We start from the raw sequence: 24,082 nt of genomic DNA on the forward strand, positions 1-24,082 counted from the left end.
TTTTTTTTTTAAATAAGGGCCATATTGTGCCTTTTGCATCCACGTTTGGAGGGGAACATCTTTGTGCCTCTCCCCTCATGTGCTGAATGTTATTCACCTCTGTGGCAGCATTTTCTGTCTCTGTTCCTAGGACAGAGTTTTCCATGGGCCTGAGGATCCATGCAGAAGTAGCAAGCAGGCCCAGGGAGAAGTGGATCGGGGGGAAGACACACATTGTTTTGATACCAGTCCTGTGGAATCCTTCAGATACAAGTATTAAATTAAGAGGCTATGCTGATTTCCTCTGTCTTCCCTCCAAGCTGGTGAAGCCCTTCACTGACCTTTTTTTGGGGGAGAGTTGGGGGGTCGAGATTGAGGGGGAGCTCACAGCCAGCTGCTGGCGGGGGGAGAGGGGGAGAATTCCTAATAGCAAGGACCTATTAAGCCATGCTGCCAGCTAGTGGGGACATATAGAGGCATGGGTTCCAGAATTGGTAGAGAGGCCTGAGGCCTGTGTGATGTTGTGGTCTGAGGTACTGGATGGGAACCCAAGAACTCTTCCCAAGGTCTATTTCATAGGCAACTAAACCACCAGTCGGAAGGAGGCAGACTGCCCACTGGTACCAGTGGGTATGTGTGTGAGAACTATGAGCTGGTATCTGACTCTGTATTAGTATTGTGCAAAAGATGTTATTTTACTGCAGCTAGGAGGGGGCAGTTAGAATAACAGAGATACATTATGGTTCATTTGTACATTTGTGAGCGATTGCAACTGTAGACTTCAAATACTTGGATACAGAAACACATTTAAGCAAATGACATTTTTATGAAAGCTTGCAATAAATAAATAATAAATTAGAGTCAAAATGTTACCTCTGTACAGATTTGTAAATTCTCTTTTCCTGGAAAGGTGAAACAAGTAGCTATCCCTTATTCATAAGATTAAACCCCCAAGCTCTAATATAATAGATTTAGAGTCAAACAGAATGTATTATCTCTCCAACCTGAACAGAGAGAGGCCTTTGAGAATACCTGAATCTGCACTGATGTTTTCCTGCTTTTGCCCATGTGATGATTATAGTGGTGGTGGCGGGGTAGGGGAGGGGAGGGAGGCTACAATTTTCTTCTGAACATACCTGCTAAGTCTGAAGGTTCAGAAATTTGCCTAAATGATAAATGGTCTAATCTGCATATTTTATGACTGTGCATTGCCTCATTTGCATAAATGACTGCAAACATCCAAATGAGCAGAACATAAATCCAAGAAGGTTGATGCATGGAATGAACTTTAGGATCATGGGAATTACCTTGCTCCTAGCTGGCTCTGGCATCTCTCCAGCTGATATTCAACTAACTCTGGCATCTCCTGGGGGCTCTGCCCCTGGTTGCTCCTTGTCCTGATCTGGGTGAAAGGCTGTATTTTGGTCGGTGGCCCTGGGGCTAGGTGCTGCTGCCTTGCAAGGGAGATCTCGTTGCTTCCTGCCATCAGCTGGTCATGCTCTGGTTGGGCTGATAGCCCCTCGCTGGGAATTCACTTTGATTGCTCCTTTACTCTTATTCCCTGGCAGGAGGGAAATGGAGGAGACTCTAACTGCATCTGCCTGCTGCTTCCTGACTGGGGTGGAATCATAGAATCACAGAAATATAGGGATTGAAGGGACCTCGAGAGGTCCTCTAGTCCAGTGAAAAGAGAGGCTTACAAGAGGCCAAAATCTATAGCTATAGTAAAATACTCTATCGCGGGAAAACCATCCTTCCGCAATAGACATGGAATTATGTACTAAAATAAAAAAAAGGAAAAGAATGATAAAAATACAAGATATAGCAAATCAATATATATGTGATAAGTGTGGACATTACTGTCAAATGTATATTGATGGCTCCAAAGAGGAAGCAACAGGTAGAGTGGGAACAGCTTTCTGTGTGCCCGCATTTGGACTCAAGAAAGCCAGAGGGCTAATTAACATTATCTCTGTCTTTATGGCTGAGCTAACACTAAGTTGGGCCTAGGATGTTGGCCAGCTGCCTTTCTGTCTGATTCCTTATCAGGATTGCAGGCACTATACAATGGCAAGTCTGACAGCAGAAATAGGGTGACCAGTAGAAAGTGTGAAAAATTGGGACGGGGTAGGAGATAATAGGTGCTTATATTTAAAAAAAAAAAAAAAAAAAAAGCCCCTAATATTGGGACTGTCTCTATAAAATCAGGACATCTGGTTACCCTACGCAGAAATGATATACTTAATGAAATATTGCTGCTAACAAACAGATTGGTGCAATGTGATGTGACTGTAGTAATAGCATGGATCCTGGCACATTTCGGGATTGCTGGCAACGCATAGGCAAACACAGAGGCAAAAAATGCTATTGAGCATGAACAAGTTGACCTAGAGATCCCATTAAACAAATTGAATTTACACACTTAATCAAAAATGAGATAAGGAAGGAATGGCAGGAACTTGTGGCCACCTGAAACGAAGGCGGGCCCAATAGTTGAAAATATTTATTTAATCCAAAGACCTGAGAGGAAGAGTGAAGTGGCTCTATTCAGAATTTTAACAGGTCATTGTGGATTAAATAGTAATCTATTTCTAACAAACAAATTTAAGGATGGATTTAAGGTCTGAGAAACAATAAATCATCTCTCATGGATCTGTAAAGACTGTACCAGTAAAAGGAGATATTTATACGGAAAACTCAGAAACCTTGGAGTAATAAAATTTTCTTTGCAACACCTGTACAGAACGCCAGGAAAACGGGGCCCAATTAAAAAAGCTATTCTGCAATTTTTAATCGTCCTGGGAAAGGTGACAGACTTTGTCATAACCTGTCTATGAAATCCTGTGGAGAGCAGTCATAGACTCAGAAAGTGAGCCTGCTGTGCCACAGAACCGAAGGAGAGAGGAGGTGGTGGCTGAGGATGGCGGAGAGAGAAGGCTGGCTGGCAGGCAGTTGAGGAGGAGGCAAAGTGGAGGACTACAGCTGGCCCCCAGGTGAAATGAGGCTGAACATTGAACCTGACAATGGAGGTCGGTGGGGAAAAAGAGAAAATTGTCTTGGATTATGAAGGAGAAAAAGCAGGGGATGAGTGATGGTCTCAGATCAGGAAAAATAAAAAAAGAGAGAGATATCAGGTTTGAAGAATAAGGAATTCAGAGAAATGAAAGAAAAAAACAGGATAGAAGTCAGCATTTTATAATTGTCAGATCAGAGATAGAAGATGTGAAAGCAGAGGATGTTAACCCCCTGAAAATGGCAGAATGGATACAGCGAAGTGTTGGTGTCATTCAAAAAGTTAAAAGAATTGCTGGGTGGCGATCTATTGATAGAGTGTACGCATAAAGAGCAAGCTGAAAATCTTCTAAAAACTGTAACCTTCGGGAAAATGAAAGTTACTTCTCAACGGCCTAAATTCCTGATTGAAGTAAGAAGGGTTATGTTTGAAATTCTACAAGGATTATTTGAGGATGATATCTAAAAGAGTATAGGTGAAGATAAAGTATTGTTTGATAAATGGCTACTTTGTAAGGGTGGGGAAATGCCATCTACGACTGTACATATAACACTTAAAGGTAGGACACTTCCCAGTAGGATCCAAATGGATTATCAATCTTTTGGGGTTAAACCACATATTCCTACTCAGTGGCGTAGCCAGCTTTTAAGAGGAGGGGGAGCAAACCTAAAAAAGTCGCCCCCCCCTTGGCTCCTCCTCTGGCTGCACCGCTGACTGCCCCTCCCCCCCGCTCCTCCGGCCACCATGCTGCGCCCCCCCGCTCCTCCAGCCACGCGCCCGCTGCCCTCCCATGGCTGCTGGCCGCGCTGCGGGCAGCCAGCCTGAGCCCCCCCCCCCCGCTCCTTCGGCCGTGCTGCGGGTGGCCAGCCTGTGCCTCCCCCTCCTTTGGCCGCGGCTGCGGGGCCGGGCCGCATGCTGCACCCCTCTGCTCCTTCGGCCACACGCCTGCTGCCCCCCCGTGGCTGCCGGCTGTGCTGCGGGTGGCCAGCCTGCGACCCCCCTTGCTCCTCTGGCCAGTGGCCGCCTTTGGGAAAAGGGGTGAGGGGAAGCGGCTGCTTCCCCTGCACCCCGCTAGCTACGCTACTGTCCTACTCCCTGCACCTCTGGTGAGGTGCTTTAATTGTCAAAGGTTTGGATGTATGCCAGCCATTTGTAAGGGAACAATGTGGTGCAGTAAGTGTGGAGGAAATAACTCCCATGACAAGTGAGTAGAAGGAACAGAACCTAAATGCAGTACTTGCGGGGGAAAGCACAGTGCAGCAATAAAGGATGTGCGGCAGGAGAACAAGCTAGAGAAAAATGAAACCTGTTCACAAAGTATCTCATGCAGAGGCTATCAAAAGATACACGCTGCAGAAAATAGAAAAAAATACGCAAGAAAAAAAGATGTACGGGGGCAGCAGAACATATCTCTGATCAGGGAGGAGAATATGAGAGGAATGGGAGATGATGTATTGCTTGTAAGTAAAGAGAAGTTTATAGTGTTCATTATAGAAGTAATTAACTGCACCTTGCAGATGGAGAAAAAACCTCAAAGGTTTGAAATCACAGCAAATGCAGCAGAAAAATATGTAAAGACAGACAACCTCTCAATAGACCGCATTAACAGGATTTTGACGGAAGGCAATAATATAGCTTAAATAACATGATCTTAATGATCCTTAGCTGGAATGTGCATGGTTTAATAGTGCATAGACAGGAATTTAAGAAAGCCATCTCTAAAATGGGGGAAAAAAAGCCTAATGTAATATGTGTGCAAGAAAGACTGGTAATAAGTAAACTTGTGTTCAATCTACAGGGGTATGATATACTCTGGAGGGATCAAGAGGCTACCAAAGGAGGGGAGGATTTAGCTACGTCAAAATGGATGCGCAGAAACTATGTTCTGAACATAATGCTATTAAGATTCCTATGCAGAACAAAAACACTTATACAGATATATAATTTTTATAATCCATGTAAAAATTAATTAATTTAGAACTAGAAAAATTATGTAATGTCAAAAACCCTTTGATAATTTGCAGACACTTTAATAGTCATAATGTGCTATGGTGAAGTAAGAAAACTGACTGAAATGGTAAAAGTTTAGAACAATTTATTGATATGCATAACGGTAATATTGAACACAGGAGCACGTACTAGATTTAATTGATTGGATAGATCCTCTTCAGTTTTGGATCTGGAATTGCAACAAATAAAATAAGCTAGTAAATGGGAAATGATCATTTCCTATACTTATTGGGTATCAAGGCTGAAGAAATGTCAAAAAACATGAAAAGAGTTCCAAACTGGAATTTTAAAAAGCTAATTGGGGCACTTTCAAGATTAAGGATGATGAATATTTATGCAGTAGCAGTTACAATTGACAATCTAGGAGAATTCTATAACAACGTAATAAAAAGAATTACAGCAGCAGCTGAACTGGCCATCTACAAAACACCAAATTTCCCCCGATTTAGAAATTCGGTTCCCTGGTGGAATTAGGATTGCAAATTAGCAATCAAGGAAAGAAATAAGGCATCCAAGCAAACAAACATATAGTGAATATTAAAGAATTATAAAAGATGTAAGGTGGTGGCGGAAAGAATGATCAGAATGACAAAAAAGAAAGTTGGAGAAATGTATGTTGTGATCTGAAGCAAGGTTCAAGGTTTTCAGAAATATATAAGCAAATTCAAAGAATGACTGGAATTGGAAGTAAAAGTCTTAAACAATGAAGCAATGAAACGAAGGTCTCCAATTTAGGAAAGGCAGACATTTTAGCAAAGGAATTCCAAAAGGTCAGTAGTGATATGAATCAAAGAAATAGGTTTTGTGAAAAAAATGGAGGTTTATTGAGGATTACTGTGAACTATTAAATGGCTGGAGAGAATATGCTGATGATGTGTTAAACAAAAGTTTTAGCATGCAGGAGCTTATTTTAGCCACTAGAAAAAGGAAAAATACAGCTCCAGATAAAGATAATATAAGGAAGGACAAGATTAAGTCATGGAAGTAACAGAGTCTGTGAGTTTTTAGAGACCTTTGTGACATTTTCTGCTTCAGCCCAGGGCGGCGGGCCCACAGCTGTCAGCCCATGAGCCAGAGCGCTCAGTCACCGTTGGCAGTGGGGAGACCTCAGCGCTCTCAGTCACTGCGAGTGTTGGGGCCCCTGGAGCTCCCAGCTGCTGTGGCTTGGGTTTAGGCTTCAGTTGTCCCATCAGTCTCTCCTCCCTCATTATTTTTAGTAAAAGTCAGACAGGTCACAAGCGTCTGTGAATTTTTATTTATTGTCTGCGACTTGTGACTTTTACTAAAAATAACCGTGACAAAATCTTAACCTTAAATATAGGTAATGGAATGCATTAACCCTTGTCAGAAGGAAGTCTAAAGATTCTGTTGCAGTTATATAATGATATTTTTGGGAAAAGACAGCTGCCAGTAGAACGGAAACAAGCATTGGTAATACCAGTGAGGGAACCAGGCAAGATGCATGCAAGGCCTGACACTTATAGGCCTATTGCCCTCACAACGTATATAGGGAAGATCATGGAAAAAATGATAAATGTAAGACTTGTGGAATACTTGGAGAAAAATTATAATATAACTGATGTACAAAGTGGTTTCAGAAGAGAAAAATGCGCAGTTAACCATATAGTCAGATTACAAATAGAGGTACAAAAAAGCATATGGACAAAGAACTTCATGGTAAAAGTCTTCCTGGCCTCCTATATAAACTAGTCAAAGCTGGAATAAAAAGGAGAATGTTTTGGTGGATAAAGGACTTTTTAAGTGACAGAACCATACAAGTCATAGTGGGAACGTCAAAAACCTACAAGCTTACTTATGGAGCTCTGTGAGGGAGTATTATCAGCCCTACTTTGTTTTCCATTATTATAAATCACCCCCCAGAAAGTGTGCAGACAGGAATAGATATTTTCCTTTTTACAGATGGCTGTGCTACATGGGCTAATCATAAAAGACTTCAAGTAGCTGTAGAAAAGACAAATGAGGCACACCGGACAATTTCCAAGCGGGGAAATTATTGGGGATTTAAATTCTGACTTGCAAAAACAAAAGGAATGCTTTTATCCGGGAAGAAAATTAAGCAATAAAGGGACTTATTTCTTTATGGTGAAAAAATTCAGATAGTTCAAAAATGTCTGTACCTAGAGGTCGTGTTTAATTCAAAATAATTAACTGGGAAAGTGACATAGATAATATCATACAAAACTTGTTTAAAAGTATAGCTGGAAAAAACTGGGGTGCAGATACCAAGATACTGATGATAATGTATAGAGCATTGGTAAGACCAGTTTTAGATTATGGATGCCAAGCTTTTGGTTCAGCCTCAAAAACAACTGTAAGAAACTTGGAACTGCTCTGCACCCAAGCTCTGCGATTGGCATGTGGCGCAATGATAACAACACCAGAGTGTGTGCTGCAAGTAGCCACTGGAGAAGCATGTATAAATCCAAGGATGAAGCTATTAGATCTAAACTTTTGGGCAAAACTAAAAGGGGAACCTGAAAATAGAAGTACATAACAGATCTGTGAGGATTGCTGGGAGCTTAGTAGACAAAACTTCCACAGACTTCCTCATACTATCCGTGTTTAAAAAATGGATGGAGACATGTAAAAAAGAAAAAATGGAGAGATCTAAACATTTTTAGTCATGGGAAATCAAATTACAGCTGCAAATTATTCCCTCATTTGAGGATTTGGAATTGGGGGGGGGGGAGAGAGAAGGAAAAACCCACATATTCTGAATGAAATTCCTGAATTTATTTATGAAAAATGGGGCCATCTTTGCCAAGTTTCTACAGAAGAATCAAAAGATGACAGCACAAGTAGAGTAGGAACAGCCTTCTGTGTTCCTAGTCTTGGAATGCAGAAATCTAAAATGCTATTAAATTATGTGACCATTCTGACAACTGAACTGATGTGGATAATGTTCGCACTAACATGGATAAGAGATGTGCAATGGGCTGCAGCTGTAATTTTATCCGATTCCTTGTCAAGCATAATGACAATCAGAACAGGGACTTCAGAAAGCAGAAATGATGTACAGCAATTGAAATAATGTTTCTGACTATGGAATTAAGCAGGTATCTGTGTTACAATACTGTGGATGCTATTGCATATTGGAATACCTGGAAGTGAGATGGCTGACAGCAGCAAAACACGCCCTAAAAAACGAAGGCGTGGATATTAAGATATTCTTAAGTAAACAAGGCTTTAAAAGTGTGGCCATGGAGGAGCTTCCAAAGGAATGGCAAGACCTACGGACTAAGGAAATGAAAGGATGAAGGTTCTGTGACAGGGGTCGGCAACCTTCGGCACATGGCCCATCAGGGTAATCTGCTGGCAGGCTGTGACACATTTTGTTTACATTGACTGTCCGCAGGCATGGCCCCCCGCAGCTCCCAGTGGCCGCGGTTCGCTGTTCCCAGCCAATGGGAGCTGCATGAAGCAGTGCGGGTCACAGGAATGTGCTTGCCGCCACTTCCCGCAGCTCCCATTGGCTGGGAATGGGATTAAGGAAGCATAGGCCAGAGGTCAGTAGCCAATAGCAACAGTAGCCACCATCGCCAATAGCAAGAAAACAGAAGCAATGCTTTTTTCTCTTCTGAATGGTTTTAGTTTTATGAAGGTGATGGCCTGACCAGCTCCTCCCCTTTGGAACTCTTCCTCAGGAGTTCCCTAGCAAATGAAAATGGGACACTCCCTTTTGAAATTATTGGCATAAGCCAATGGGTTTGATTAAGTTACCTTTATGCAAGTAAAGAACCTACCAATTTTAGTAATTTCTTGCTCGGTTAATCCATGAATCCAAAGATATATACGCAGACAGGTCCAAATATTTCAAGACATTTGAAGAAGACATGATCAGCTCCTCTTAGTCACAGGTCAGTCCACAGACATCATCTCAACCATCCTATGGCCAGAGGGAGACAGCTACAACACTGCCCAGCATCACTTTTGCCATTACTTGAAGTCTATGGCTGTAAGTGGGTTGGGGAAATGTAGGCTACCTCTCTATAAGTAGAATCCCTCTTGCTGTTTGTCTCTGGATGCAGCAAGAGAGAGGGGGAGCTCTAATGATACAAGTCTTGCATTGATTAGCTCTAACTTTAAAGAAACAGCCTAGATCATCTCCTCTCTAAGGCCTGGATCCAGCAAAGCATTTAGGCATGTGTTGAATTGGGGACATTCCATTGGAAGTCAGGCATGTGCTACACTGTGGCCCATGATCAGTGCAGAGAGCAGCTAAAACCAAGAGCCTCCTGACCTTGATGGGAGACTGCACCATTCTGTAGGGAATGTCCTAATTTGAGCTGCTCTTCTCTCTGCTGATGCTGGGCTGGCAGCCTCACTGAAGAGCTTTCTGTCTGCATCCTACTGAAGGGGTCCCTCCATTTGTACTTCAGGTGTTTGCAGATTCTTCAGAATGCAATTAAGTCATTTTATATGGCTCTGAATCTATAATCATTTCAAAGCTGGTTGTTTTGTTCAGTCAGAGCAATATTGGATTAAAAGTCTCTTTTTAAAAAAGTTTCACTATGAATATGGCATTCTTCCTCTCTTCCTATCCTACCCATCAAGTAGTGTTGCTGTGCTGGGCCAGTGATTATTTTAAATATAGTATATTGAGATCAGATGCAAAACACTAAATAAAGGTAATATATCATTTAAGATACTAAAAGGTTTCGCTACTGTACACTCTAGAGCAGAATTTGTCTCACCATTAGAGGCATTTGCATTTCCCTTCTTCTACATGGTCATACTATCTAGCTAACTTCTTACACCATGAAAAAGATATGTAGAGGAGTCATGTCAAAATCGGAGTTTTTTCAGTCCTTTCAGATAGTTGCTTTTTGAAGCAAAGAGCATTATATGTGCCCCTAGTACTGGAAAGTGATTGTGCATTGGACAGGAAAATTGTTGAACCAGCCTGATGGAGTATAACTGCAAAGGGGAAGGTGTGTTATGTTGTTTCCTCTAAGGCAAAGTAAAGACTCTTAGGAGATATTTGTTGTGCCACAGCATCACTTCTGATTGATTGTGACATGGGGACCGATAAGTGCCAAAGAGAGAGATTCATAGTCTGAGTCCAGACTTTTATAGTATACAGTTATATCTCCTGGATTTATGGCTCATGATTCAAAGTCTGTGAATGCCATGGATCTCCTGTGATTGTCAGATGATCACTATCTGTAGTTATAAGAAAGAGCAACACATGACAAGTCATGCAGTTGTGTTATAATCTGCCTCGGGGGAATCCGAGAGAGACTTTCTCTATCATTTTCCTTATCAAATCACTTAAGATTTTGTCAAACTGTGACTTTAGCATTCTTTCTTGACTTGTTGCTTTATATCTTTCTTCTGTCAGTTTTCTCATTGAGCATGCTCATTGTTACCCATCTGAGAACATGGGCCAGTGTAGCAGTAGCACAGTGTTCTCCCAAGTGCAGATCAGAGTTTGAGACAAAAAGAAAACTTAAACACATCTTTGCATATTGAAAGCCATTGGTCTCCTTTATTCTCATGCCTTACTATACAACTTGGACTGGTGATTATAAAACACGTACTGAATGCCTACTTACATGTTGTTGTTTTTTCTTGAAGCATGTCTCTATATAGTGACAAGTTTCAGAGTAGCAGCCGTGTTAGTCTGTATCCGCAAAAAGAACAGGAGTACTTGTGGCACCTTAGAGACTAACAAATTTATTAGAGCATAAGCTTTCGTGGACTACAGCCCACTTCTTCGAAGATATGCATCCGAAGAAGTGGGCTGTAGCCCGCGAAAGCTTATGCTCTAATAAATTTGTTAGTCTCTAAGGTGCCACAAGTACTCCTGTTCTTTCTATATAGTGATTGTCCCAAAGTGAATTGGTTTAGTATTTCTGCTGATGGTAGTGCAGAACCAAAATGTGTTGCTATTTCTCATTGTAACCATATTGGGCATGGTATCTTGTGAGAATTACATTTACTGAGTAATTTGTCTTAGATCATTTCCAATACAGTAGTCCACAAACTATGGTCTGGGAAGCACCAGGTGATTCACAGAGAATTGGTTGGTCACATGGAACTGGATCTGTTTTTTGTTTCCAGCTTCTACTTTTGGCCAAACACAGCATTAAAAGAAATATCTGATAGATTTGTAAGAACAGCTGGAAAAAAGGAGGAGGGGAAGACGAGGTCTGTGTGAGAGAACCTCTCTATCAAGATGTTGGCCATACTATGAAAAAAAAGTTTGAGAACCCTTGACCTAATGCTTAATCTTATAACCTTCCCACACCCCGAGGACTGGTGGGAAACAATCACTGCGCAATTAGGGCCTGATCCAAAGCCCACTGAAATCATTGGGAAGTTTCCTTTAACTTCACGTTCTGCTCAGAAATATAGAAAATATTAACAATGATAAATCTGGGTAGCCTTAAAGAACAAAACAAAAAAGCCCACCTTCGAAACAGCAAGGAAAATATTCTAATTTCCTCAGGATGAGTGTCCCTCTCTTCATTTTCTATTGTGGACCAAACTAGAACTGTGCATGCGTGCACACACAACTGCTTTTTGTCAATGGCAGAAAGTCACAAGACCAGTAAATACAATGGGTTTTGTATATTTTATATATTTAATAAAGCAGGCTGACATGGTTTCCCAAAACCCTTTGCCAGAGCTCTAGCAAGTAAATGAACCAGACAAAGATTTGAATGCACCCTTCACAATTAGGAGCACACACAGTGAATGTGACAAAACAAAAACTAAACCTAACCTTTTCACCTGGCTGATAAATCTAGAAGGGTGTATCAGGTGAGGCCTGTGTGGTCCAAGAAGGAAGAGGTTTAAGATTTTCTGAAGTTCCCTAATCCTGTTTATCTGCTACTTCTACTTAAACTGCCACCCATCCTGAGAGATTCAAAACTGCAGTGGCTCTTTTCTAACTTTCTTTCTGATTATAAGCATACAGCACCTAGAACAATGGGGTCCTGCTCCATGACTGGGGCTTCTCAGTGCTACAATAATACAAAAAATAAATAAATCAATAACAACAATAATAATACTATACTTGGGAAACAGAAAAAGTATCATGTGACCTACTGTATGTTACCAATCACAATTTACACAGCTCAGGTTTTAAAGAGTGAATATCAAATAGATTGAGAAAACTGTTAAGCATTGAGCAATAGTCTTCATTTAAAAAACAAAACAAAAAACTAACTCAACAAAAAATTATCAAGTAAATTCTAATAACGAGGAAATCACAACCTACACAGACATCCAGTGCCTAATCCTGCCATGCTTACAACTTCATGGACAGTATGTGTGGAGCACAAGTGTCTCAAGAGGAGTAAAGTTGGCAGTATTGGGCTCTCAGTAAGCAGAAACAGGTTAAATCTACTGTTGACCTGTTTCAGCAAGGTACTATTGCATATGCCTAACTTGGGACTACTTATGTGCTTTAAGTTAGGTATGGCTTTAACTACCTTGCAGAATTTAGGGTTGAGGAAGTTAATCATGGCCAGTTATTTGCTCAACGCTAGAACTGAGGAAGAGAGAATGTAATTGTCCAAATTGGAATTTAGTTGAGTTACCAAAAAGTATCAGGACATGATAGTTAACTATGATTCTATGCTAAAGACTATTATCTTCTTTCAGGAAGTTCTTGCAATGTTATGCTATTTCTTGATTTTTTTTTAAATGGTTTGCAGTATTTTTTGAATCACAAAATCTAAAAAAATGAAAAGAAAAGTGATCACTTCCATTTGGCTTTGCAGTTCTATGGATGGAACTACCAAAATCTGCCATTAACATATTCCTCGCATCTGTATTCACAGCAGAATGAAGACTTGTCTAGAATTAAATTGATAAAACATAAGCTGTATACTTAAGCAAATGATTTTCGTTGCAGCCCCTCCTTTCCTTCCACATAACCATTACTTTTTCTGCTTTCAGAGATATTTCTCATGAATTTTGGGTCTATATGAGGTAGGTTTAATAAAGATGTTGATGCTGTGCAGCAGGAAGCTAAACTTCCTAAATAAATATTAAAATAGAAAATGCATGCAGGGCTGATTGGAAGAAATAGGTAAGGCCAGACTTCAAGAATCAATAATTCTTTGATATTAGAAATAAGGGGAAATATACAATTCTTAAGTAGAAAAATATATGCCCATGAAAATATAGGATCTGAGTGAGTCCTGTTCCTCTCCTCTAACTTCCTACTTGGAAAATCTACCAGCAGGCTGTAGTAGGTTTGGGCCGAGGTTCGGCCCTCAGTGGGGCTGTGGGGTGTCCCACTGCCTCGCTCTGGTCCGGCGGCAGTCTGGGACAACAGGCACACAGTTAGGGCTCAGGCCCATAAGCAGGGGCTGAGTCAAGAGGTCCAAAACCCAGGCCCTTATGCAAGGGCTGAGGCAAAATTTATAGCAGCCCAGGCCCTAAGTCAGGGCGGGCAGCAAGCAAACAGTCTTTCAGAGGCCCAGGCTTTGTAGCAGGAGCTGGGTCAGTTTGTGGCAGCCCAGGCCCTAGGTCAGGGCTGGGCAGCAAACAAATAGTCAATCAGTGGCCCAGGCCTTATAGCAGGGGAAACAGGGGGAGTCTGCAATCCAAGGAGTGGGTGGCAGGGGGGACGCAGGCCCTCCCACTCCACTGCATCCCAGCCCGGAGCCCTAGCAGTGACGGAAACTCACTGCTGTCAGTGGGGATCCTGGCCGCAACACACTGACATCGGCTCTGGCAGTGTAGCATCCAGACTGGGGTTGGCTGCCCCCAGGCTACTTCCACACTCCCCCTCGTATGGTACCTGGGCCATCATAGTGTCGTCGGTGCTCTCCACCAGCATTGGCTCCTCTGGGTAGGTAGCGGAGGGCAGGCTCGACTCCTCCTCAGGGTAGCTGGCACGGGGCAGGCATGGCCAGTCCTCCTCGGGGTACCGGGCGAGAGGTAGGCTCGACCGGCCCGGTGAGTCAGCAGGCCGGTCGCGGCCTGCGGCTGTTTCCCAAGCGGGAGCTCGGCCACGGACGTCTGCTCTCTCCGCTGGCCTGGGGTCCACTGAACTCTACAGGCGGGCTTTTATACTTCCAGGTCGGGGCCGTGACCTCGGAGGGGTGGGCGCCGGACCCGGTGGCTCCGCCCACATTGGGATTAGGGGAGGTTTGGCCCTCAGCGGGGCTGTGGGGTGTCTCACCGCCTTGCTACACAGGCCTGCTGCCTCACAGAAGTCACCCCCACCTTTATGGATTCTCACTTTTTGTTTTGTTTTGTTTTGCACTCTCTCCCCATCTACCACTGTAGTAACCCCAAAATAAGTCCTACATAATGATAGGGAGGCAAGAGGCCTCAAGTCAGCAAGAAGGCAGGGGGCTGGACTTGATGACCTTTCAAGGTCCCTTCCAGTTCTAGGAAATGGGAAATGGGAAGATGGCTGCTGCTTAGTCATGCACTAAAACTCCACTGCAGTAGTTTTTACATGTGCCAGTTTAATGAGTTTGAGAACCTGAAATCCCAGCTAACAAGTGTCTGGAAATCCTCAGATGTTTGTTATGAAAAGCACCTCTGAATAATGAAAGCTTTTTTGTGAGCTGCCAAAAGAAGCAGCAAATTGTGGAACTCACCATGTTGCCCTCATAAACAGAATGCAATGGGAAAAGATAGGGATGTGTCTGCCACAAAGGCAGACATCAGAGAATTGCCTGAAATGATATCAAGGAAATCTGAGACACAAGTTCTACCGGGAATTCATAACAGATTAGAACTCATTGGTAGAGTGGATGAAATTCAGGCAGGCATAAATGAACATTTAGATATGCTAAGTGATGTCAATACCAAGCTTTAGGTGGTAGAGAGAAAGCAAAATGGTTGATCTGGAGATAAAAATGGATGGGTTGGGGAGAGAAGTAGTATCAAGAATAAGAGGGTGTCAGAAGGAATAGAAACAGGAAACCATAGAAAAATATAGAACTCCCCAGGAAGGAAAAAGGAGCATCTGCACAAGTAGGGTCTGATTCAAAGTCCAATGAAGTCACTGAAAGTCAATATGGCTGGAAAATAGAATTTGTCACCCACAAAATGTTTTGAATTTATGGGGAAAAAAGTTGTCCCAAATCAGGACAAAAGGTAAAAAATAAATAAAAAGTTTTGTGACAGGAAAATTCCCAAACAATTCTGGTTTGAGAGAACCTAAACAAAAGATGTTGGTTTGCCCACCTCCCCGCGTTGCCTGACTCTGGCTGCCCAACTCCATGTGTAGGTGGCTTCCTGGGTTGCCTAACTGTCATTATCGTTGTCCTTGTCTGCATGGTAATGCAGCTACATAATGATCCGCACAGCTGGCTATGGAAACAGTGCAGGTTTCTGCAATATTGGGATGCCCAGCTCCCAGGTCTCCATGACTGGCTGACGCCCCAGAGAGCCAGGCAGCCAGCTGGTTGGCTGGCTCCCCAAGATCCCAGGTTTCCCAGGCAGCCCTGCAATCAAGGCTTTAACCAGCTCCCCGCTCCTTGGCTTGCTGGCTCCCTGGAGAACTGGGCTGCCTGGCTCCCCAGCTGGCAGACTTTCTGGCCAGCCAGCAGCCTGGGGAGTCTGGGAGTGGGGAGTCCTGGGAGTTGCGCATCCCAATTTTGAGGAAACTGCATTTTCAGTCAGAAAAACCATCACATGGAAAATTACTGACCAACTCTCATGGAGAGTCTTTCCAGTGGCTTCAATGGGCTTTGGATCAGACCAACAGACAAGGCCTAATGCACACACTGTTTCCACAATCAGCTGTGAGCTCTTGCCCTAAGGATGTGATTATTCAACTGTGCTACCGTGAGAACAATGAGAAGAGGAGAGTCCTTGGAGAACATACCCCATTGGGAATATAGGAACAAACAATGTCTGTTTTTCAAGATCTGTCTTTGCTCATATTAAGAAAGAGCTGGGAGCTAAGCAGAATCACTGCAGTGAAAAACCAGGGTAATATAAAAAAATGCTGTGGCTTCCCACTGAAGTTCTGCCTTTTCCTTGAAAAATCAAGATTACACTATCAGAACTGTGGCAGAGCATAAAAAGTCTCTAGAAGAGCTGTGATTATGTTTTGAGACTCGGGGCAAAGAGAACTGACATGAGAAGATCTCCATCAGTGCAGCAGCAGGTCAAGCTCAAGAGAACCCATAAACAGAATACAAGAGAGAGAGAGAATTTCCAGAGAGAATTTGTGGAGAGGAATAGGATAAGGATAATCAGGAGAGAGAAGATGCTGTCTGAGGAGCTAATCAAAGAGATTAAAGGTTTCAAAGACACTCATAGTTCTGAAGATTCCATGTTTGCTTATTAGAAGCTTATTAGTGCATGGGTACCTTGTGATCTAGAGTAAAAACTATGGGGATAATAAAATCAATATAGAAAGGTATATCCACTTTCAGCTGGATAGGGTTTGGATAGATGAGGGGAATCCACTATAGAAGAGTGGAGTATGATATTTTTAATGTCTAAACATTGAAATTGATTGTCCTTGAGCCATGGATGGACATATAGTTTATTCCCATTTTTGATACTGTAGAATGGTAGTTACAGATAATGGTATTTGGTGTTACTTTCTTCATTTTATTAGTACTGCTGTAGGATGTAAAATAATTCTGTTGATAAATATTTAAGATGCTTTTATCACTAATGTTGGGACTCGGATAACAAAAAGTTGGAGTGGCTGGGGAAGCCTTTAGTTATATCTGTTGTGACTAGTCAGGAATAGCACCAATGGAGAATGAAAGGGAACGTCACGTGGATCCCAGTCTGGTTAAAATAGTCATAGGAAGTGGATGGCTGGTAACTCCACATGACAGAGAGAGATGGGTCCTTTATGAAAGATTGCAATGTCCATTGGAGGATGGAATTTAGAGGGGAGAGGAGACGAGGATTTCAAAGTGTGCAGATCAGTCACCATAAAACTGACACTAAAGCCATTTGCACTGAAGTGGTAATTGTGTAATTGAATTAGCACTAAAGGGAGGAATAGGAATGACAATTTACTGCTTGACCAGATGGGGTGACAAAAAGTGCTCTAGATAAATGCCAGTCATTGTTTTATTTTAAATGTTACAAGCTCAAATCATCTGAGCAAGTGAAGAATATTTACATTTGAACTTGAGCAAATGCATCCAGAAATTACTTTTTTTAAAAGAAAGAACAGAACAGAAACTTGTTATAAAAATGAGCATGGTTTAAAAAAGAATGTTACTTGTTTAGTAAAACTGAAAAAAGGGGACTGGCTATATTTACATATACGTTGTTACCATTTAAGGAGTAACCTGAGAAGTCTCATTTAGAATAGTGACTCTGCGGAAGAGAAAGGATGGTCTTGTGGTTAATGAATGGGTCTGAAACTCAAGGGTCTCAATTCACCGCCCTGCTCTATCTTGTGACCTTGGGCAAGTCTCTTAATCTTCTTTTCCTGAGTTCCCTGTCTCTGAAATGGGGGAAATAATGTATCCTTAATCCAAACTTTGGTCTGTCTTGCTATTTAGAGGGCCAGGCACTGTCTTGATGTGATGTGATGTGGGGTGGGGAAGAGATAGCTTAGTGGTTTGAGCATTGGCCTGCTAAACCCAGAGTTGAGAGTTCAATCCTTGAGGGGGCCATTTAGGGGTCTGGGGCAAAAATCTGTCTGGGGATTGGTCCTGCCTTGAGCAGGGAGTTGGACTAGATGACCTCTTGAGGTTCCTTCCAACCCTGATATTCTATGTTTACACAGCACCTAGCATACTACTATAATACAAATAACAAGAATAAATAGTGGAATACCTGGCCACCACTAAATTTTAACCTCAGTTAAAAGCTTTCAGTTGAAAACTAATTTACAAATCAGATGCAAAGAGAAGGTGGCTATAAACTGGACATCACCCAGTATAGCCAAAATCCCCAAGTGTGCAAATAACTGAAAAGAATGAAACGAGCATTGAGAGAGGTGTGAATGTGTCCCAGTTCACTTTACTAGGTGTTAACCTTAAAGCAGAAAATGATATTAATAAGCTTGATATATTGTTAAGCACTTTACTGTTGCTGTTATACCACTAACACTTTAGCTGATGTGCTTATCTGTGGTTACTGCAGAAGAGAAGTTAGGGCATGTCTACACTTGCCATTAAAAGTGGAAAAAGTCCCTTTTTTTGCGCAAAAAACGTGGTAGTGTCTACACTTGCCAATGTCTTTTTGTGGTGAAACTCAGAAGTTTCGCTGCAAAAAGAAAACCACCTCCACGAGAGGCATACAGCTCTTACCGGTGATGCTTTTGCGGTGATGTGCAGGTGAAGACACATTCTTCCTGTTTACACAGCTTTTAGCCTCCTGAGGATATCCGACAGTGCCTAGGTGACCACTCTGGCCAGCAGCTCTGCTGCCAGCTAAACAAACATCCATCCCTTTTCTTGTAAAGCCCCAGGAACTTTGAAACTCCCCTTCCTGTTTTCTTGGCAATTGCTCATTTATCATCTGGGCAGGTGACAATGGCTGCTCCACAGAGCAAACGATCCCCTGCTTGGAGCCATGCCGAGCTACTGGAGCTGATCAGTGTTTGAGGAGAGGAGGCAGGGACCCAGGATGCCCCTTGATCACCTTCGCCCCCTTCCCATCGTCAAAATGGAGAGAGCTGCACTGTAGGATAGCTTTCCTAGAATGCATCGGCAATGGAAGTACTGCTAATGTAAACACTCTCTGATGCCTGAGGAATTAAGTGAGTACACAAACGAGCATTGTACTTTCACCGGTTCCCTATCACAGGTGAAACTTACAGCACAAAAACTCTGCAAGTGTAGAAATAACCTAAGTCTGCAGAGGAGATAAGTGAGGGGGGATTTGATAGCAGCCTTCAACTACCTGAAGGGGGGTTCCAAAGAGGATGGAGCTTGGCTGTTCTCAGTTATAGCAGATGACAGAACAAGGAGCAATGGTCTCAAGTTGCAGTGGTGAAGGACTAGGTTGGATATTAAGAAACACTATTTCACTAGGAGAGTGGTGAAGCACTGGAGTGGGTTACCTAAGGAGGTGGTGGAATCTCCTTCCTTAGAGGTTTTTACAGCCTGGCTTGACAAAGCCCTGACTGGGATGATTTAGTTGGGGTTGGTCCTGCTTTGAGCAGGGGATTGGACTAGATGTCCTCCTGAGGTCTCTTCCAACCCTGATATTCTATGATTCTAGAGAGTGCTGTCCTATTTACAGCACAGTTGCCAGCTTTAATGTGGTAAATAAGCACCCTGACTTTCACAATAAACCAAAAATCAAGCTAATCCCATTTCAAAACAAGGCCAAAACAAGCCAGTCCCTAAGAACCCCAACACTCTATATGACTAGATCCCCTCACGTGCAGTTTGGGACTGTGGTGGGCCTGCTTTGCAACCCTGACTCTCTCCCACCCCCTTGTCCCTTACCCCGGCTTGCGGAGAGCCGATTAAAAAAAAAAGCTACAAGTCAAAAACTATCCAACAAGCAACTCACAAGCCAATTAAGCCAAAAACAAGCCCAATTTCTGCGTTGTTTTTTTGTGTGTGGGTTTGGCATGTCTGATTTACATTACCATCAGCTAAATATTTGCTTCTTCATCTTGAAGCTTATCGGATCCTTCAGGTAGCTGTAAGTTTTTCTGGGTTACTGATAAAACTTCACAGATACTTTTCAGAACACCAGAGTAAATTTCCTCAGTTTGGCAGACTTCTTTTCAGATGATAGCATTGTAGTACAAGCTAGACATTAAAAATTTCAATGTACAATTTAGCCAGGGTCAGGAAAGGAAGTAAATGAAGAACTGTGTAGACAAGTATAGGAACTGCTGGCCATACATGTACTTCCTTTTTATTAACGTATCATCTTGGGATAAGGTCTTACAGCAGTTAATTAATGAGAGCAGGTCGAGACAACTTGGTGATAAAAACTCGCTGATTGTTTTTGTTGGAGCCAACAGTAGCATTCGGATTGTATAGCAGTGGCACTCAATCATAGCAACTCAATGCATATTGCTTGCATTGGTGGACCTGCATCAGTGCACAAATGGTGGGAAAATGTCAGAAAATCCCCAGCATAGACCAGGCCTTTGGGGCTCACACTAAAATATGGGTAGAAGGGGGATTGCTGCGAGGGGGAAATTGAGAACCAATGGAGCAGGAAAATCAGAATCCATTTGTCCTTCCTCATATCCCCTTTTTGATATGGAAAAGAAGCAGTGGAATAGGGAGGTAGCGCACATATAGGAAGGGAGCGATGTACATTTTTGTTGTAAAAAAAATAAACAAGTTTTAAAAAACATAGTTTATGACGATGATTTTTAATAAAATCAATTTTCTTTACATGCGGGACTCCATTTTGTGACTTTCCAGCTCTCAATATCTTTGACCTAAAGAAAATTCCACCTTTTTCTTAATCTCAAGATTCCTCAGCTTGAACCAAACATAAGGGCACTGGCTTTTTTATTTAAGCTCCCATTGAAGCTAATAAAAAATATCTAAAGTTTACTTTTAAGCCTGGCAGTGCAGCTGCCACCTTATATTTCCCAAATTTTTGGGAGGCAGAATAGAGGTTCCCAAACATGTTTTGCTGTGCTCCTCTTCAAAGAGTCATGTCCCAGCCATGCTCCATTCTGAGCCCCTGGTCCATGGGAGCAGAACAAGACCCTTACTGAGGAAGGGAGGGGCTGGAGAGCAAGACCATCCAGGCCCTGTGAGGAACGGAGGACCCGGGGGAGGTGGAAGGAGAGGGCTTCTATGTCCTGTGGTGTTGGGCCCTGGCCCAGAGGTTGAAAGTGAGCCTACCCTGTACTCACCCCAGGCAGCAATGGCTCCTGTCCGACAGGGCTGGGCCCAGCTCTCTGCTCCAGGCATTGTGAGCTGGTGCATGAGGTTGCAGTGCTGCTCAGGTTTCCTGGCCACCCTTCCATCATCATGACAGAGGGGAGGTGAGAAGGGTGGCTAGGCCAAACCTGAGCAGCCCTGCGAACCCGTGTGCCAGTATTTTTTCATCCCCCTCCACGTCCGTTCCCCCCCACACATTTATTTTGTTTTTTAACATGGGGCTCAACCTAGCACCAGTCAGGTCCTCATGCTCCCCAGGATAAATTTGGGGCAACTCCTCCAGTTTGAAAAGCCTCTGTGGTAGATGCAATCTGTCCGTTGTCTGATCTGCTACCTGCAGTGTTCTAGCCATTACCCTTTCCTTCCCAGATGTTCACATCCCACACATTTAACTGCCCCAGTTCCATCCAGGATAGAAGCATTTATCCCTGCTCCATTCCTTCACTGGCTTCTGGTATTCAAGTTTCAAGCAGCAAGGAGAGAAAGACACAGCAAATAGGAGAAAAATAGAAAGCAGCAGCAGCTTAAATGGAAGGGTGTAGCTGGTATCCACAGGAAATTCAGAAATGAAATCTCCCCATGAAATTTTGAAACCACTTCTGCCAAACTTGAAAGGTTGTGTGTGAATGGAAATCTTCCATTCATTTTTGGAGGGTAAGTTACTAATGTTCTAAGTTATTCAGTAACAGTATGCTAATAGCTGCAACTTGCTATTGTTGAGTCATAAGTGAAAAAGCATATAAAACATGGATTTGACACCCTGTTCATTTATAATAATACTTCCTGTCAATGCAAGCGCTCACTATAATTGGATCTTACTTAATGGATAGATGTTTAATTGACTGCTCAGATACAGAAAAATACTGGTATGAAAATGTCAACCTAAGTGCTGTTTCCAGGAAGCGAGCCTATGTTTAGTGCACCCGGACGTAGTCCTTGACTCTCTTTGTCACTTCTGGATGTAGCCACAATATCGTGGTAGTACTACCTGGATCCAGAGTCAGGGCTGAACAAGGGAAAGCAAGAAAAGGAGAGTAAGAACAATTCCTTATCAGTGGTGGTGGGGTTTCTTCACCCCCAGAATAGGCTGAGTGCCATATACGTAGAGAGAGAGAGAGCACGTGAGGACTATGAGGAAGACTGTGAAGGAAGAAAATAGAAATTGAAAGGGGTGAGGAGGAGCACAGGGGGAGTTAGAAAAGACAGCATGTCCTTAAAGGCCCAGAGGCAGGAGGATAAAATATTAAAACATTTGTAAAGGAACAGAAATTATTTTTCAAAACAGTGGAGATATTAGCATATAATGCTTCAAAATACTGAGAAATCATAGTGGCCAAAATGGATAGGCCATTTAGAGAAGTTTTAAGATGAAAAAGAACTTGTCAGTAAAAATGGTGGGACCGAGTAAGTTGCCTCATCTATACCATAGGAGACAAGGCAAACAACAAACTGGTGACATCAGGCCTAAGTACAGTTTAGGAGAATAGGTATGAAACAGTCAGGAAACTGTTTTATGTATGTATTCACTGTGGAACTTGAGCAGCCCCAATAATATATGAAAGGGGAACCTGGGGGCATAAATTTTGATTCAATGAGGTTCAACAATAAAGCTCAGAAAGAAACATAAAGCAGAAAACCTAAACAACTGAGAAGACTTTGAGGGCAAGTAACAATGGAGGGACATAAAAGGCCAGGCTCACAGTGGTAGCTGAGATGTGCCTGGTGCAGCTGAGGGAGGAGCTGATGTTATAAGACTCTTAGTGATCCCTCCAAGCCTGGGTGATTTGTGTGCCAGTATGGTCTAACTGAGGGATGAACTAAGTTGTGCCAGCTGCTAACAACCCCACGGGCCATTACCATGGCCAGGGTGCAGGGATACCAGTCATATTATTTTTGTAGTAGCAGTGAATATTTATATTATGCCCAAAGGCCTTCCTGTAGCCATATGACTTTTAAGGGCCTAGGACCAGGACTTGTGTTAGTAAAAGATTAACTCCAAGAGATTCAGATCACCTTAGTTGGCTCAAAGCTATTCATATCTTCATTAAAATAGTTGTTGAAAATGTTGTTCTTAACAGATAAAATGGTGAGAAGAAAAAGCATTCTGATGAAGAATGAGAATGCTTGTGTGGTACAGGAGCATTGCTTGACCACTAGTAGGCTAAAATTAGGTTGAAAAGGAGCTCATAAAGTCACTGCCGTGCACCACTTGCACCACATTGAGATGCTTTATATCGGTGCTTAGTAATCCAGGAATATCTGACTAGGCTATAGGGTATATTTTCCTCTTGATCCATGCATGGTAGTTGAATCTAACATTCATGGGAGTTTCATGCTCATGGGTAGAATACACCTTTTGTTTTTACCTTTTGCTAAGGGCTAGCTGTGCATATATTTGACCCTTTCCCAGATGCATGTTGAGGGACGGGAATATAAGGAACTTTTGCTCACTTGCATGTCTCATAAAGAACAGGCATGCAAAAGGGAGCAGGCTGCATCATAAAGGGATTTAGCAAGATCACTGAGCCAGAATGCCTCCCCCATATCCTTCTGAGTCAATGCAACTCTGCACCATCGCTTACTTTGGTTTGTGCCTAAGAGGTACAATCTAGCCCAGAGTGAGACCAGCCCTAAGTAAAGACAGAGGAATGAGCACAGGGCTAAAAAATGGAGATGCTGTGAATATTAACTTGAGTAAAATTTTGAGTATTTGCTCTGTGGCCATTTTGAAAAGCTCTTTTTTAAAATTTGCATGAATGATTTGCTGATCAATTTCTGAACAGCAAACGAATGAATAAAAGCAAGATCTGTTCATAGTTAATTTGTGAACATTAAGGGGAATTTCTTTTGTTGATAAAGTATTGATAATCCTGTCAGAGAACGGAAACAATGCCATGTGACTTCAGCAATCAATCACATGGTATGAACAGTGACTGCCCAGAGCAACCAGTTTACACAACTGTTTGTGAAACAATTACAAATACCAACCAAAACTGTAAAATTAATGATGTGATTGAATAATGCATATACAGGGGGAAAGGCTAAACACATCTGCTAGAGTTATTCAAAACAAATAATTTGATCAAGGGCATTTGTTCTGTGTGTGAAATTACCACTGCAATTAATGGAAGATCTGTGATGTAAAAGATATTTCTAAATATGTTTTCCTGATGGTAGAGGCTACAACAATAATAATAAATAATACCTAGTAGCACTTGTACAGGGCTTCCCTCATCAGTAAATCTCAGAGCACTTTACAAAGGACATATCATTATCCCCATTCTACATT

General features: G+C 42.4%; 1 protein-coding gene across 1 annotated transcript in view; it reads left to right on the forward strand.

The window, feature by feature from the left end:
- Positions 1–24,082, forward strand: part of THEMIS (thymocyte selection associated) — an 85,492-nt gene that overhangs the window by 17,673 nt on the left and 43,737 nt on the right. The window lies entirely within an intron of this gene.

The sequence above is a fragment of the Trachemys scripta genome, chromosome 3 (assembly GCF_013100865.1).
Source record: "Trachemys scripta elegans isolate TJP31775 chromosome 3, CAS_Tse_1.0, whole genome shotgun sequence".
NCBI lineage: Eukaryota > Metazoa > Chordata > Testudines > Emydidae > Trachemys > Trachemys scripta.